This window comes from Neomonachus schauinslandi, chromosome 10, assembly GCF_002201575.2.
Source record: "Neomonachus schauinslandi chromosome 10, ASM220157v2, whole genome shotgun sequence".
NCBI classification, from domain to species: Eukaryota; Metazoa; Chordata; class Mammalia; order Carnivora; family Phocidae; genus Neomonachus; species Neomonachus schauinslandi.
Window position 1 is genome coordinate 99,064 of NC_058412.1, and position 17,991 is coordinate 117,054.

General features: G+C 40.6%; 1 pseudogene; it reads left to right on the forward strand.

Moving 5' to 3' along the window:
* The first annotated feature begins 1,502 nt into the window (after window positions 1-1,502).
* On the forward strand, window positions 1,503-6,063 carry LOC110587432 (annotated as a pseudogene).
* The last annotated feature ends 11,928 nt before the right edge of the window (window positions 6,064-17,991 follow it).

The window sequence follows — 17,991 nt, forward strand, 5'->3', positions numbered from 1 at the left end:
CTGAGCTAAAGCATAGTTACAGCTATTATGTAGTCCTCATTGTCCCTGGGAACAAAAGTCATCTCATGTCTGTGCCACTGAGGGAGCAGCACCTCTCCCAGGCTTTTGGACTAGCCCTGTTAGGGAAAGACTTTCACCCACAGTCGGCAAGGAGGGCACCAGCTTGAAGGTGGAGTGGTGGGGTACAGCATCTCCAGTTCTGGGGAGAACACAGTGGTGCAGTCTTTGTGCAGCTCTGAACTGAGGTCAGTGTTGCTAAACAGTGCAGCGGTCCTCAGGCACCAAGACTGCAGGGGTCCTGGGGGAGTCTGCTGGCCATTCAGAGGTGAGGGCCATTGGGGTCTTTGGTGGCAAAGGGTTCTGAAGCCCTCTTGTTCTCCTTGTCCTCCATGGGTGGAAGTGCTCAGCCAAGGGGAATCCTCTTGGCGTTGGGTCTGGCATAGAGCCCTCAGGGGGACATTGGAGCTGGAGTCAGGGTGTGCGGAGCTGCCGTAGCTCCTGGGGCTCAGGGCACAGGAATGAGCAGTTGCTGTGCTGGTAGAGCTGGTGTGTGAGGCTGCAGAGTGCGCCGATCACCAACGCAATGGGCCCCAGGTGTCTGGGGCTCACCACCTTGCCTCAGGTCTGGGGCTGGGGGTGAGACAGAGCATTAGTATGGGCCCAGGAATGAGGGCACTGCGGGGGCTTGGGCCCAGGGTGTGAGGTGCAGCAGCTCTGTGGCCCCAGGGATGGCAGGTCGGAAGCCTAACTTAGGACCCGGGGGTCAGGCCGCAGCTCAGCATTAGCCAGGTCCATAGATGCTGAGGAGTTGTGGACCCCAGTGCCAGGGACTGTGGGCAGCAGCAACCCCGGTCTCTGGGCAGGTTTTACCGCAGCAAGAGCTCTGGTCCCGAGGACCCTGGGCTGCTCCTTCAACTGGGTTCGACATTGGTGAAGACTCTGGGACCCTTGCTGGCGAAGGATGTAGGTGTCTAGTTGATGGCGCCTCCAAAGGTGGTTTTTGAATAAATGTACTATAGCCAATAAATGTATATACATTATATCATCTATATTTTATAGAAGATTGTGAAAATAATAGTTTTCATATACCCAATATCTAGTGTTCCTTATTATAAAATCTTACATTAGTATGGTATATTTGTCACAATTAATGAACCAATGTTGGTACACTATTATTAACTGAAACTCATACTTTATTCAGATTTGCTTAATTTTTCCTTAATGTCCTCATTCAGTTCCAAGAGCCCTCAGAACATCAACTTACGTAGTAGTCATGTCTTCCTAAGGTCCTCTTCTCTGTGACAGTTTCTCAGACTTTTCTTATTTTTATGACCTTGATGGTTTGGAGGACGACTGGTCAGGTATTTTGTATAATGTCACTTACTTGGAATCTGTATGCCTATTTTTCATGATTAGACTGGGATTATGTGGTTTGGGGAGGAAGATCATAGCAGTCTTTTTCATCATGTCATATTAAGAATGCATGTGATCAACATGGCATCATGGTGATGGTAACCTGTATCACCTGGCTGAGGTCATGTTTTTCAGGTTTCTTCACTGTAAAGTTAATCTTACCCCTCCTTTCCATGCATACTTGTTGAAAAAGGTCATCATACACAGCCCACATCTAAGGAGTGGGGAGCTATATCCAATGTCTTTAAGAAGTATCCTAATGAGCCCATAAACTAAGGGGACATGTATTCCTGAGTGTACTTTAGGGTCTGAAGTAAAGACATACAGAGGTATGTACTACTGGAATTTTTTAAAAAGTGGTAGAATGGACCACCCTGCCTCTTGTATGTGGCTGAAGATTTAATCAATGATAGACATACTCTTAGCTCAGAGTTTTGTTTCCAGATGTTACCAACCCTGAGTTCAGGGAAATATTTCCAGGATTTGAAATATGAGCTATTTCATCCAGTATCATAGTCATTAAATCTGTTTACCATGTCTAATTTCCCCCATTCTATACCTAACACCCAAGGATAGGGAGCTTATTAACAGTAGGAAAAACATCTATATTCATTTTACTGTAGGCCAGTGGTGATTTGGAAACTGAAAGATATCTGAAATGGTTTGTACCTTTATTCTCATTATCAGAATATGTCATTGTGGACATATAGTTACAGGCTGTTTACTGCTGACTGAGTTTAAAATTAGAGTCAGATTCTTTGATGTTTGCTTGGGTATCTGAGAGGTATTCTCTGAGCTAAAGGCATTTGCTATAAATCATATAAACATCAGCCTAATGAAGAGAAATTACTGTATAGTTGTAAACTCAAAAGAGATAAATATATATGTGCACTTGCATGTTTTTTTTTTTATTAGTACAAATCAACTGCCCATGTGAAGGCAAGGCTGAGGTGTATAGAACTTCAGCCCACAGCTAGGCCTCTGAAGGACAGACACAAAGAAGAGAAGCAGAGACTAGGACATCAAATACCATTATAGGGTTAGAAGCGTTCTTGGCACAACCCTTTAGCAGCGTACACGTTTGTCTCTCTTTTTGGCTCATCTCTAATGACTTAAATGGTCTTTCCAGGGGTGCCTGGGTGGCTCAGTGGGTTAAGCGTCTGCCTTCAGCTCAGGTCATGATCCCAGGGTCCTGAGATCGAGCCCCACATCGGGCTCCCTGCTCAGCGGGGAGTCTGCTTCTCTCTCTCCCTCTGCACCTCCCCTCTGCTTGTGCTCTCTCTCTCTCTCTCAAATAAATAAATCTTTTTTTTAAAGGTCTTTCTGACTTACTATAAATATTTACATAGCTTTCTGCTGTCCTGGGTGAAAGGAGAAAACATCAGCTCTCAAAATGAGATCTAACAAAGTCAACAAAAACAACCCAACAAAGCTGCAGGCCTGGGAGCCGGAAGACAGTCTTAGACTTCTCCCTGCTGCCTATTTTGGCTCTGGAAACCTAAGCACACTCCACACTTTTTTTGGGCCTCAGTTCACGCATCTGTGACAAGCCAGGATGAGAACAGAATACATGGATCATCCCTTGCAGGTCCAAGATTGTACATGACTCTAAGTTGTATAATGATAGCTTTGGGAAGTACAGGGTTGCCAGAATGAACTCATTTCCAGAAAGGTGGAGACTCTGAGCAAGCAGTAACCCTGGAGGTATGATGTCTACTCCTTAGAATTATGGTATGTAAACAAAAACATAGATAAAAGCATAGAAAAAGTTCCATTTAGCTGAATATAAAAAGAGCACATAGAAATACTTGAGACCATCAAATGGCTAATTCAGGAAAGTCAGACTGACAGAGCATCATAAAATGTGCTGTCCTTTGTCCCTCAGGTGGACAAATGGAATTCCTGACACTGTGACTTGTCCCTTTGAGAGAAATTGATAGTTGATGATCAGATCTCCAGCCACGGGAGCTGAGGCACTGTGGTCAGCTTGTCATGTTTGCATGATTTACTCACTTCAAGTTTTCCTGCCAATTTGTTAGTACATATTTTTTGATTAAAGCTGTGTTGAAATTATGTCAGCTGCCAAACTATTTTAAAATCAGCTTGTAAAGTTTTCACTCCTAGAGCACATATTTTTCCTGTGAGGATGCATAAAACCTACGACTTGCAATCATGAGACCTATCATTTAAGATATTTGCATTTATAAGCCAGAAAGTGTAATTTCTCATAAAATAAATTCGAGGAGGTCATTTTCATTGAAGGTATGCTATCGGTCAGCCAACTGTAACACTGTGGTTTCCAAACACTCGGTAAATTAGGTCTTTGCTCGGTCAACACTATGGGAATTTTAAGTCCAAATACTCAAGCACATAGAGCAGCGTATCATCTATGTACCAGCAAGTGACTTCTCTCAAACTTCAGAGAACACCTGTCTCAGAGCTCCTGTTCATACTGGTTCAACATACACAGGCCAAGGACATTTTCCACATGAGCCTCTGAACCTGTCTTCCTTTTTTGTCTTTGGCTCACTTTGAAATATGAAATGATACCTGCTCCCCAAGTCATAAGAAGGCAGGCAACTCTTGTGACATGAATGGAGGCCTTGGCGTTCTCTAGCCTTTCTGAGGCCACAGCCTGGGTTAGATACTAGTCCGCTCCTTGTACTTACTCCCTAACCTATTCCAGCCACACGAGGCACTACTTAAAAGTGGATGATGTGGCAGACATCCCTTTGGACAGCTCGCTGTGACAGCCAGCTCATCTTGCAAGCACCCAGGTAAACACGGTTCAGGTGGTGGTGACCTTAGCAGCGAGGGGCAGCGTGGTCGTCACAGTCCATGTACTCAAATGTCTTTATGAAACGTGCCCATGGTCATTTCTGTCAAGCTTGACACAGTCAACTTGCTCAGATGCAGTGGTAAGTTTTCTCCAGGGGCAAACATCACAAACATTTTAAAGAATAATTTTCTAAATTCCTTTACGAGCTCTTAGATAAAACATGTAATTGGATAAAATTGAGATTATACCATAAGGATATTCAGTAGTCTGATTCTTAACTTAAAGTATGTAATTTAAATGTCTCTATTATAAATATAAATATAATATAATATATAATATATATAAATAAATCTACTTTGTTATATTTTAGTGGATATACTCTATTCTATTATGGATTTGTTTCATATGTTTATCATCCAACCTTCTAATAAACAGGTTACTGCCATTTTTATGCCATATGTACATAATTGAAATAAATTATGTTGTACTTTAAAATATCAAATATTCATGTAATACTTAGTACATACAGGCTTAATTATTATTAATTTATTTAATTTTTGCAAATGTAATGGATTATTTTAAAGCCCAAAAACTGAACATTTTGAGTCACACAGTATATACCTGTAATTAATGTTTTTTTTTAAGATTTTATTTATTTGAGAGAGAGAGAGATCACGAGTAGGGGAAAAGGGTAGAGGGAGAAGCAGACTGCCCTCTGAGCAGGGAGCCTGATGCGGGACTCAAACCCAGGACCATGGGATCATGACCTGAGCTGAAGGCAGACGCTTAACGGACTTTGCCACCGAGGTGCCCCTGTAATTAATGTTTTAAATAAAGTTTTATTTTTCTCAAATTACTTCCAGTAAGCTCAAAAGTTTTTTAAAACCAATAACAGGGACAGCTCTTCTCTAACCAGGTCTCAGAAGTCTGTGCAGGTTACCGGAGGAAGCAACAGTGGCAGGTGGGTCCTTGGGGCCTAGAAAAGGCCTGCAGAAATATCTCTGTACCCCTCTCCTACCTGAAGGGAGACAAAGCAATTTGGGCTCAAACTGCCTTTTCTGCAAATCCTGCCAACCCAGCAATTTTGTCTGAAGCTTCTGCTTCCATCTCTCAAGATCCCATCTCTATCCTCAACTATATCTGGGGCTCTCTCAGTACATGGGCCTGAGTTTAAATGAAGAAGAATTGCATGCAAATACGGCCTTGGTCCCTGGAGCATCAGTTTAGACGCAGTTGGTAGAAAGACCTTCCAGTATGAACCATATGGTGGCTCCTGTAACTGGCAATCATGTTGGAATTTGGAGAACAGAAATTAAGCAAGGAATTCGTGAAGTCATTCTGTGTAAGGATTAAGATGGAAAAATTGAGCTCAGGCTTAAATCAATAGATAACAGTTTATTGGTTCTGCTGGTCCAGGCCAATTATCCAGCTTCATTGGTTGGTCTGAGATTTGGGGACCAAGTACTCCAGATCAGCAGGGAAAACTGTGCAGAGGCTAGAGCTCTGATAAAGCACAAGGTGCTCAAACGGGCTTTTGGAGAGAACATAACTGACTATTCAGGATGGGCCCTTTGAAGGGACAATTACCATGCGTAAGGATAGTACTGGGCATAGTGGCTTTATCTTTTAAAATGGAAAGATAACACCCATAGTGAAAGATAGTTCTGCAGCCAGCAACCGTCTTGTCCCAAAACATAACATCTGTGAAGTCATGGGCAGAATGTCACTGGGCTGAGGACTGCCAAACTGCAGACATATTGTCAACATTTGAGACTAAACTTACTATTACAATCATGCCTGCTTTTTTCTTTGAACATATTATTAAATGGATGGCACTAAGCATTATGGATCACACCGTTCCTGAGGTTTAAAAATCATGGCACAATGAAAAATTCACTGAACTTTCCCAGTTTACTTCTTGAGCAACATAACTTTATATTATGCACACGAAGCCCTCTAGGAGCCAGACAGTATATGCTGCATGAAGACCCTTCTATCTTATATTATGGCTGGGAATTTTATGGTTTTGATTGGATATCTTTTTAAAAAATTCTTTTTTTTTAAATTTTTTTTTTTTAAGATTTTATTTATTTGCGAGAGAGAGAATGAGAGACAGAGAGCATGAGAGGGAGGAGGGTCAGAGGGAGAAGCAGACTCCCTGCCGAGCAAGGAGCCCGATGCAGGACTCGATCCCGGGACTCCGGGATCATGACCTGAGCCGAAGGCAGTTGCTTAACCAACTGAGCCACCCAGGCGCCCCTCTTTTTAAAAAATTCTTATACCAAATAGTATAAACTTTTGATTCCCTTTTTTCATTTGTAGATTAAGTAGAATAATACCTAATTTTGTCTTTTACTCTTAACATTCTGTAACCTAGCTACTTCGGGATGGCCTTAGGGTATTTTCCAGGTCATTTGTCCTGTTTCCCAATCCTCTCTGCAAAGAAAATGGCCGTGACACTTTATCCTGATTTTTTTTTCTTTTTGTTTTATGTTTATTCCATTTTAATTAAATATGTATAAAGTTAAAAAAAAAACAATAACAAAGTAGCTTTTCCTGATCCACTTCTCTACTTTCTAATCTTACAGCTACTTTCCTGGCATTTGCCTCCATATTTCATACACACACACACTAGGGTTCTATTGTTCTAATCTACTTTAGGGTTTTATTGTTCTGTCATCCACACACTTTTGGAATGGCTAAAACTAATACAACCAAGAAAAAGGCTTCTGAGTATTAACTAATGGTTTTCTTGCAAAGAAGCTACTTTATGCTCCGGTTGCTCCTATCATGTGGGTAGTCATCAGCTAAGTCTTCAAAGTGTTGGGACAGAATTCTTCCCCAGTCTAATGGCCTGATTGTTGTTAGACTGAAGGAAAGAATATGGTATCTAAGGAATTGTTGGTGTTGCAGACAAGGATTTCCAAACTTCTGAATCCCAAGCTTTTGTTCACTACACCTTCCCTAAAATGTTTGGTTCATATGGCTGATTAGGTGTGAATTTTCATGATTCACATAACCTGGATAGAGCCCTACTGGGCAGTGAAACTCTCCTCTTCTCACCCATAGTTTCTACTCGGATGCCATATTTAAAATTCTGCTGTGAAATTAATTCAAAACTGAGAAGTGATTCCAAGTCCTGAAGCATCTGGTAGAAGTCAGGCTACTGGGAACAATTTCTACTTATGTCTAAGTAAATTGAGAATTGGGAAGAATATCTATTTCTGCCTCAGATATACTGATATTTTCTCTATTATTTACTTGTCCTTTTAGGAATTACAAACAACATTTTAGGCCTGAATCAGAACTCTGATATTGTCTAGTTCATGATTCCTAAATAGGCTAATCATTAATTAGCAATGAGTCTATTTAAAAAAAAAAAAAACCAAATTCTAGATCTGGTTTTCTGATGCAGCATGTTTTTTGAAACTCCCTTAAGAAATTCAAGTAAGCACCCAGGTTTGAGAGTTACACAGGACTATCCTGCCCCTTAGATTCAGGAAACTGAGACATCATGGTCAGTCAGCTCTGAAATCCAGCGGGACTGCCCTGGTGGACACACTGTGTACTCGGCATTAGGGCTAGCATCTCCTCCCATTGTTCAATGGCCAACCTGTGTCTTTCATGATGGTTAGTGCCCATGGTTGCTAAAAATTTCAAATACATTCACACTTTGCAGCTAAGAAGTGGCACCCGGGTCTTCCTGCCATGACTGCAGTGGTGAGTGTCCACTATATTTTGCTGACACCACTTTCCATACAAAGTTTTGTTTGCTTGCTACCCGATGGCTAGAACAAATCTTGTTTGTACTTATTGAATATCTAATGTCTTTGCAAGATGAACATTATCTCACCTTTATCATTCCCGATAATTAAATTTGGTTGTCCTGATTGATGTGTCCTTTAAACTGGAAGATTAGTGAGAAGAAGAAAAAAACTTAACAGCTTAAATGTAGTTCACTTGAGGAGAAATCACTTGGGTATTATGAAGACATGACTTCTTATCATCAAAAGAGAAAGCTGGCAGCTAAAGGTAAGACGATCATACCAACTGGTTTGTCCAGCAAGTCCTCATTTATATCTGTTGTCTAAGTGTAATTATTCATGTGGCCCCTTTCACTCTCTGAAGTCTCCAGGTTTGGACAATAAATTATTCGGTCACACTATTCATAAGATATTTTGTATATTTCAAAATATTCAGCACCACTGACAGGTCTGGATGTAAAAAATACTCCAGCAGTCTGAGGGACAAATGCAAGGTGAGCCAGACTGCAGCAGCTTCACCCCACTGATGCCAGGACTCGTTTGGATAACAGGACTGAATAGGCAGGGGCTTCTCTGGGCTTCTTGTTCTATGCAAATTCCTTTGGAATCATGTGCTTGAGTGAAAAAGACCATTTTCTGAAGTATGTAGGATTAATTTTCAGTAGGAAATGAATGTAGTTCACCAGAGCTACAGTCCTCAACTGGAATCCCCAAATAGTTCTTCAGTTGTATTCTTCCAAGATTGGAGCTAACATGTACTAAAACTTGTCTTAGGCTACTTGGTGAGTACTTCATGTGCATGGCCTCATTAACCCTGACAGTGATGCTTATGGTTTAGGTACTCCTACAATTCTCATCTCCTAAATAAGAAAATGAGACTCAGAGAAGAAACTTGCCTTAGGTCACAGATCTGATAAATGATAAAGGCAGGATTTGGATGGGAGGGGTGGAGAGAGAGAGAGGGAGAGAGGTGGAGTGGGGCAGGAAGAAAGACTGGAGGGAAATTCAGTAGATCAGAGAAATTCGAGTTGAACAAGCAAGCTTCAGGGAGGTCAGTAATTAGGGTACAGATGGGGACATAAACATTCATTCAATAACCATGTATTTGGTTTTCACTATATTCCATGAGCTCTACTAGGTTCTCAGGCTCTGTCTGCTAAAGAAGGCACAGTCTCTGCAATCAAGGACAGTCAGCCAGGGAGGCAACCACAACCTAATTCAGGGAGTGCTTGGCAAAGGTTAGTGTCAAGGAAGGATGCACATTAAACTGAGGTGGCATGAGGAGACAGTCGTGGAAGGTTTCTTAGGGGAACCCCCCAGCTGAGCAGAAGGAGGATACAATAAGTAAAATTTATCCAGTAGAAGACAGAAGGAAGCACATTCAAGAAAGTAGGATCACCAAAGTCTGGAGATATCCAAAGGGCAGCCACATTGGGAGCTGCAGGTGGGAAGATGTGCAGAATCAGAGGGTGGCACAGAGAAGGATGGCTCATATGGGGGATGTCCACTGCATGCTCCTGTTTGTAACACCCACACCTAAGACACTGTTTGGTGTGGAACACAAGGGAAAGTTTGAGAAATGAATAACTGAATGAATAATTGAATACATGATGAGAACTGGTGTTCCAATGTTGAGACATAAGCTTCCAAAGGCAAAAAGCATATAAACAGATTAAAAAAAGAATCCACATGGTCAGCAGCCTGTGGGAGTGAAGCTGCATTTCTTTTTATTACTCCTCCATACCTCTGCCAGTTTTATTAAAACTCCTCTAAAATACCTGATAATAGAGAACTGATAGTAGAGAATAGGGTGGTTGGTGATTAATACGGGCTTTGCTTGCATGTCTGTGCCCCACTTGTGTGGACCTGGGCAAGTGCCTGAGCTCCTCTTTGTTCTCACTGGTGAAGTCAGAGATTGGATTGTTGTTCAGGCTGAACGAGAGGTGAAAACTTCTTAGCATAGTGCTTGCCACATATAGGTATTTTTTAGTTTTAGCTATTGATGGACATATCCTCTGCTTTTGCACAGTTACCATTATTTCAGTAAGTGAATTCAGCAAAAGCATTCCAACCAAATGACAAAGAATCTGTCTCTATTAATCTCCCCTCTGCTATGTGCAATTGCTATGTGCAGTTTCTGAGAATTCATTTTATGTAAATGCATTTATATATATTGTTGGTTATTTTGAAAAGCAGGTATTAGTATGTTTTTATTTTATTTACTTCCACTTCAAACTCAGTAGTAGTTGGAGATGGAACATTTTGGAGAAGTGTGACCACAATCTTAACCCCAGGACTTAATTCCAATACATTAAAAAATAAATCTAATTATTTAATGAATCTAAATGTTGAAAATATAAATCACACACTGCCTCAGGATGGTCAGGGATATTTTTAAACAAACCCATTACACCCTTGGAACTTCAGAAGACCATCTCTTTTCTCAGGGAGGCCTGTTGTTACATCAACGATCCCTACTAACTACATGGAAGATCAAACAATGTTAGCATATTCTTAGTAATTCAGAAACTGTGGATTGGGTCTGGGAAATGCAGTAACTTTTGGCCCATGAGCTGTGTAGGACTCTTTCCCCACCTCATTCGTGTATAGAACTGTCATGATAATATGGGAAAAAAGAAATAGGTCATTATAGATAATGAGTGCTCCCTACCCCAGAACCTATAATGATCAAAATTAGAATTCTTATAGACATAACTGCAGAATATGCATTTAAACACATTTGTCATCTGGATGGCAAATTAAATACTCATGTGAGGTCAAACCAAAAATATTTACGACATAGCCCCAGATGCAAAGTTGTGAGGCCCGAGGCCGTCAGATTCAATGGTATATTTTGAGGATATAATTAAAAATTATAAATGATGGGGCACCTGGGTGGTTCAGTCGTTAAGTGTCTGCCTTCGGCTTAGGTCATGGTCCCAGGGTCTTGGGATCGAGCCCCGCATTGGGCTCCCTGCTCCGCGGGAAGCCTGCTTCTCCCTCTCTCACTCCCCCTGCTTGTGTTCCCTCTCTCGCTGTGTCTCTCTCTGTCAAATAAATAAATAAAACCTTAAAAAATTATAAATGAATGTACTACACTTTGTACCCTCTCACGTGTCAACCATAGCATGTTTTTAATACCACAAATGTTTGAGAATCTTACTGATGTCATAGACTGTGCTGGAGGGAGACAAAAATGAATAAAATGCATAAAATATGATCGAATTGAGCATACAAAGTATGTGTTAGTTCAAACACTAATCAGAATGAGAAGAGCTAAATTCAAAGGGTGGTTTTGCACACTTTTGTTAATGCTTTCTGGTGCAAGTTGTTCTATAATGGTACCTGCCTAGCAGTGTTCACTGACATCTAGGCATTAGCCCCACAACAATATTTTATTACCATTACCACTTCTGAAAAACAAACTTAAAAACAATTGCTATGTGGGATATACCTTGTGGTGCCTTTAGTTTCACAGGCATGACTGCGGCCTGAAGTCAGTAGAATGTACACCCACCTACCTGAAGACACCAGAGACGCAGACTGCCTGGGCCGCCAAGACTTCAGAACACCTGGAGCAAATCTGGGTGAAGCAATGTGCCTCAGAGAAGACCATCCCAGCACTAGATCAAAGGCTGAGTCATCACAGTATAAAAAAAGCTGAACCACAGGCCCAACGAAGTGTTTATGGAGTAATAAAAAAAAAGTCTGTGTGATGCTTCTTTGGAGAATAGGCAATTTTAGTATGAAATGAAGTATCACGTTAGAGTGAGCAACAAAAATGTGCCTTTGTGAGCACACTGACCCCCCCGCCTCTGCCAGCAATATCTGTGATTGGGATGCATCATGAGTAAGAAGCTTGGCACATACTTAGACTCCCTCATTTTGTTTTGAGCAAAAATACATCATTTAGCAAGTGTCGACTCTGACAGTTCCCTTTGAAGAATGTCCGGGAACGTTCCGTGCTGTTGAGGACACCTCGAGATCAGGCAATGAGCGGAGGAAGTGCTCTGATGAAAGATGGTCAAAACCAAGGTGAACTGTTGGGATCTAAGCTTCCTGCAGGATGAATGACAAGATTTCATAGGAAATTCTCAGTGACTGAGAAGCATCATCATCTTATTATATGATTGAATGCTTACTATACAGCTGGGCATTCTGGTTGGCATTTACTATAAATTATTTCATGTCAACCCACAGCCACCTGCTGCTGCTCTCTGAATAGACCTCTTTCCAGGCAGTGTAACAGTGACTAGAAGCACAGAGCATTCAAATTCTGCCTTCTATTTGCTTAAAATTTTGGAGCCTCAGTTTCTTCATCTGTAAGGTGGGGATAATAATAGCCCCTACCTCGTAGAGCTGATGTGAAAAATAAAGGCGTAAACATAGGTACAGTTCTTGGAAAATGCCCATAGGCTGTTATGAGCTACAAGGAAACTGAAGCTGAGACCTTATAGGACGTGCCCAAAGTAGCACTGACAGGAAGTGGAAGGAGGGAAATTTAAGTCCCGGGAAGTTCAACTCTAGAGAACTCTCTCTCAACCATTCTACTGTGCTGTGAGAAAGTGTCTAAAGAGGAAACTACACTACTTCACGCCAATAATTGTTTACTGAGTGCGCTGGACTCTAACCCCTTTGAGGTCAGAGACCATGTCGTATTTACGTCTATACCCTGAAAACCTAGCATAGTCAGGCACAAGAGAGACGAAAAACTGTGACTCAATATATGTCAGGCCTTGAAGGAGATATTATGGGATGTAGAGAGGAAGACAAGACATAATTCTGGCCAGAGTTTCAACTGTGGGCCGGCTCACCTAGCCTGTGCCCAAGAGTGACTGAGAACAGTAAAATACTAAATGACCACAGGTTGCTGTGACTTGCTGTATATAAAGAAATTTCTTAATTGAAAGAAGATTGTGCCAGAATTCTCAGAGACAGTCCCTTTCAGCAAGAAGTTAGAGTATTTGCTTACCCTTCTCCTCTTCACTTTAATATAAATAAATATGTCCTTCTAACTGATTTTTTAGTTAACATTGTTAATGGCCTAGGACTCAGAAAATGAGAAGAGACCTATGCTAAAGAGTTGCATGAAAGGTATGCTTCTCACGGAACAATAGACTGAGGGCAAACTCACCCAATTGCAGACCAAGCTTTGTCTCTAAATAATTACAGGACTTTAGAAAATCCCTTGGCGCTCATCTATTAAAGGAGAGAGTTGAATCAGATTTTCTTCACAATGTCTTCTACCTAAAATTTCTCGAATTATTTGACAGATGGGCTTCAACGATTACCTATTGAAATGGCCAAGAGGATTTGAAAAGAATGTTTGACTCTGGGTGTTGAAAAGTCAGAAATAGCTGAGCTGGCAATTCTGAACTGCAAGACCACCTTCGGTGCTTTCCCCAAGAATTCGGATCTTCCAGGTGTTGTTGAATGAAAACAATTTTGTTCTTTTTATGGTTCTCTGATTCTACAAAACTCCTTCTCTAGATATGAGCTGGATTCAATCAGAACTTGAGTATTACCCACATTAGTCATTAGGGTTCTATTTCTAGTTTATCAAGCTCCTTATGTCCTCTGTTTTGTTAAAAGTAAGTCCAAGAGCAGGGGTTGTCTTTCTTAAAGACAAATATCATTTTGTATTCACCATATAGCAAGCTTAATCAGTAACTACCTCTAGTGGATTTCCTAAAACACTGCTATTCCATTTTTGTCCATAGTAGATAGACTAAAGTATGGAAGGAAAGCACATAAAATAGTGCAATTTATGAATTCAATGCTCCAAATTCTTATTGCACAAGAAATCCTTGACAGCTTCATTTACTTTGTGTTTGGACGAGAGAGTAGGTTCCCACATTTAATACAAGATTTTGCAGCAGAATTTTTATTTTACTTTTCAATTTATTTTATTTTTTATTTTATTATTATTATTATTATGTTATGTTAATCACCATACATTACATCATTAGTTTTTGATGTAGTGTTCCATGATTCATTGTTTGTGCATAACACCCAGTGCTCCATGCAGAACGTGCCCTCCCTAATACCCATCACCAGGCTAACCCATCCCCCCACCCCCCTCCTCTCTAGAACCCTCAGTTTGTTTTTCAGAGTCCATCGTCTCTTGTGGTTCATCTCCCCCTCCAATATCCCCCCCTTCATTCTTCCCCTCCTACTATCTTCTTCTTCTTTTTTTTTCCTAACATATAATGTATTATTTGTTTCAGAGGTACAGATCTGTGATTCAACAGTCTTGCACAATTCACAGCGCTCACCATAGCACATACCCTCCCCAATGTCTATCACCCAGCTACCCCGTCCCCCCCACCCCCCCCCCCCCACTCCAGCGACCCTCAGTTTGTTTCCTGAGATTAAGAATTCCTCATATCAGTGAGGTCATATGATACATGTCTTTCTCTGATTGACTTATTTCGCTCAGCATAACACCCTCCAGTTCCATCCACATCATTGCAAAAGGCAAGATCTCATTCCTTTTGATGGCTGCATAATATTCCATTGTATATATATACCACATCTTCTTTATCCATTCATCTGGCGATGGACATCTTGGCTCTTTCCACAGTTTGGCTATTGTGGACATTGTACAGCAGAATTTTTAAAATTTTGATATTATGCTATCAGTGATACTTAAATTTCAGTTGTGCCAGCAAAAGAACCTCACAATCTTGATCCAGTGGAATTGTTACATCTAGCTTCCATTCACTTATTCAGCTCTAACAACAGCCCCCACTTGTTGAAAATCTATTACAGTTCAGTGGTGGGCTGGGTACTTGTAGCTCTGTTTGCTCACAGCAACACCACAACATGGGTACTGTTATTCCCATCTTGCTACTGAGGACACTGGGGGTTCAATGACTGGCAAGTTCTTCTCCAGCCTGGGTAACAGCTGTCAGGAGATGGTGTTGGGATGCTTTTCTAGATTGCATGACTCTGAACCCTTGCACTTCCCCATGCTGTGTTCTAGGATTTAGGATTACCTGTTAGGGTAAGGGACACAAATAATATGTGAGAAGGTGTTCTCCTTTATAACACCTTGAACAGTTTGGGAGCTGATAGATAAACATGCTTGAAATGTGAAATAAACAGTGGGTGGTAATGTATAATTAAGAATCAGAAAAAATTTAATTCTAAGGAGGCTGACATGCTGGGAACTACAGTGGTCCATGAGGACCCCACAGGGGAGGAACAAGCTACTCCTTGACCTCATGTAGGATCTAGATCAGAAAGCAGACCAGGAGATTCTTCAGGAATGAGGAGGAGGAGGTGGGATTAGCCTGACATATCCCCAAGGTGGTAAGCAAACACATTTGCCTTGATTCAGAAAGTTTGTATTGAAAAGTTGGGCAAATTTGAATAATATTGGTCAAGAGTCACAAATTATCAGCCTGAAGGCTGATTAGGACTCATAGATGTTGTTCTTATGGCCAACACAATATATATATGCCACTTGTAAAATTTGAATCTCTTAAGCAGGATGTGTACCTTCTCCTTTGCCAAAGGTCCTTTTCTCCTGTACATCTGGTCAACTTATCCATTTACCTGCATGTATACCTAGCCAACTTAAACAGTACCTTACCTGCCTTGGTCCTGAGGACATTTAATTTTGTGACATCTAACACAGACAATCATGGCACATCCATATTAACAGACTTGGATATAAACTGATAACAGTATAAAAAGATCATTTTGGTCTAACTTCCAGGAGACCTAAGAGTTATAAAAATAACAAAAACAATAATCCTTATATTTGCTTAATGTTTACTCTACATGAAATATTTTTACTTATTTTTTTTTTCATTTACAGCATAAAAATTAAATCTTTCTTTTGGATACATTTAAGAAATAGGAACTTAGACTTAATGTACACTTTTTCTCTATACTTTGTTTTCCCTTAATTTATAACTCAGATCCAGAAAATGAAAAAAATTACATTCAATCAAAGTAGATGTGTCAATTCCAGGCTTGTGCTAAACACTCAATAAACATTTCTTGAATGATTGAATAAACGAATACACAGGTAAATGAACAAATGAATGAATGGTTAGAAAGATGGTAGGATTTTAGTTAGACTTTTTAGGAAGGACTTTTTCATGAAGAAGAAGATGAAAGGCATTCCAGGTTGAGATGCATCATAAATGAAAGCATAGAGCCAAGAACAAAAAACCCGTGAACATGCTCAGTGATTGATGTGAGGTTTACAAGCAGGAGACTGGTGGTGAGAAGCTCAAAGTGAAAGTTGGGGCAGATCAGAGAAGACCTGGGAACAAGGCCAGCAGTCTAGATGGACACGCAACCACCAGAGCATTAGCCTTGGGCAGTGATGAGGATGATACTTAATCATGTGTGGACATGACAGGATAGAGAAAATAAACTGGGGATATCTGAATAGCAGATGACCAGCTAGGACACAGCTCAGCAGGGACCCAGATGCAGGTGATGACAATGAGAAAAGGAAAAAGACTGACAGCTGTTTTAAAGTAAACACATAAAAGATATTTCAGCAGGAGAAACAGGACAGTGGGAGAAATCCAAAGAAAGATGCCCCTTATGTTTCATTAATTGTAGTTCTTATTGTGATACTTACTAGTATACTGTTGTAATTCTTAAGATCTTCATTTGAGGAACTAGAACATACACACATATGGAACACGTTTTTATCTTCTTTTAGCCACAGCAATCCTTGGCTCTGACCAGCAAATGAAAATCAGAAATCATAGGAAATCACAATTGCAATTTAGTGTTGAGATATGGAAGGCTTTTTGCTTGATCTAGGCAACCCCATTATTTTTTAGCAGAATGATTAATAAATGATATTGAACTCTTCAGATAGTTGGCTACACAATACTTAGACCCCAGCATGGGCAGTGCAAAACTTTGCTGAAGATTGTTCAGAGATTCACCTAAACACATAAAAGTCTAATTCTGAAATCTATATTCCTGCAATTTTCAGTGTTGTGTTTCATCTAAGTAATGGTTTGCCTTGGGAATTTTAAAAATATACCAATGCTCAAGTCTTACCCTAAAATAACTGTATCAGAGTATCTGAGGAAGGGATCTGAGCATTATTATTTTTTAAGTCTCCAGGATAATCCTAAATTGTAGCAAGTTTGGGAACCATTGGTCTATATGTCACCCAGATTAGTTTTCAAAGGCAGTGAAAAGTAACCAGTCAAAATGTCATGTTCTGGTACAAATCTACTCCTTGCATTTTCTGAGTCTCTTCTTATTCTTAGTTTAGAAGAGTAACCTGAGCCAGGAACTTGCCACACTCAACCCCCAGGTGACTGGAGAGCAGAGTGCATCATGACAACAGTAGTGTTTGCATAATGACTTGTGGTTTCCATGGCATCTTACCATTTCTCTTTCTTCACTAATCTTCTAAGGCCTATTTTCTTATTATAGACATTCTGTGTTTCCATTCACCTGGGATCATCTCAAAGTACAGAAATCTGTGAGCAGAAATGAAATTCACTTACAGGGCTGTTCATGTGAAGAAATACATCTAGAACCAAGTGGCTTCAAGCTACTCATGAAGTGAAAGGTGCCTCTGGGACCTGTTGTTGACACTTAATGCTTGACTCGCACTCTAAAGATGTATTTCAAGCTATGTGATGACAAGTTCAGGACTTGCTTAATTGGATGGTGCAGTTCACTAGAAAAACTGTCATCAAGAGCACCCCTGTACCATGGTTTACTCCATTTTCCTTGGACTGGGTCATAGAACTACAAAGCAAGGCTGGTAGCAAGCCTGGCAGGTTGCAGGTGCAGCATTGCAGAGAGAATTCTAAATGGGAAGCATATGCTCAGGTCTCACTAGCACAAATGTCTCTTCCCTGGGCAAGTCCCTTGCTCTCCATGGGCCTCTGCCACCATGTCAACATTGCTTCTGGTTCTAAATATCTAGGACTATTAACTTTAGAAGTCTGTATTTTCTGAAAAGAGCTACACTAATTCTGAACTAGCTACTCAAAGTACCTTTCTGGATTGGGGTGATTAAAAATATCTCACTCCATT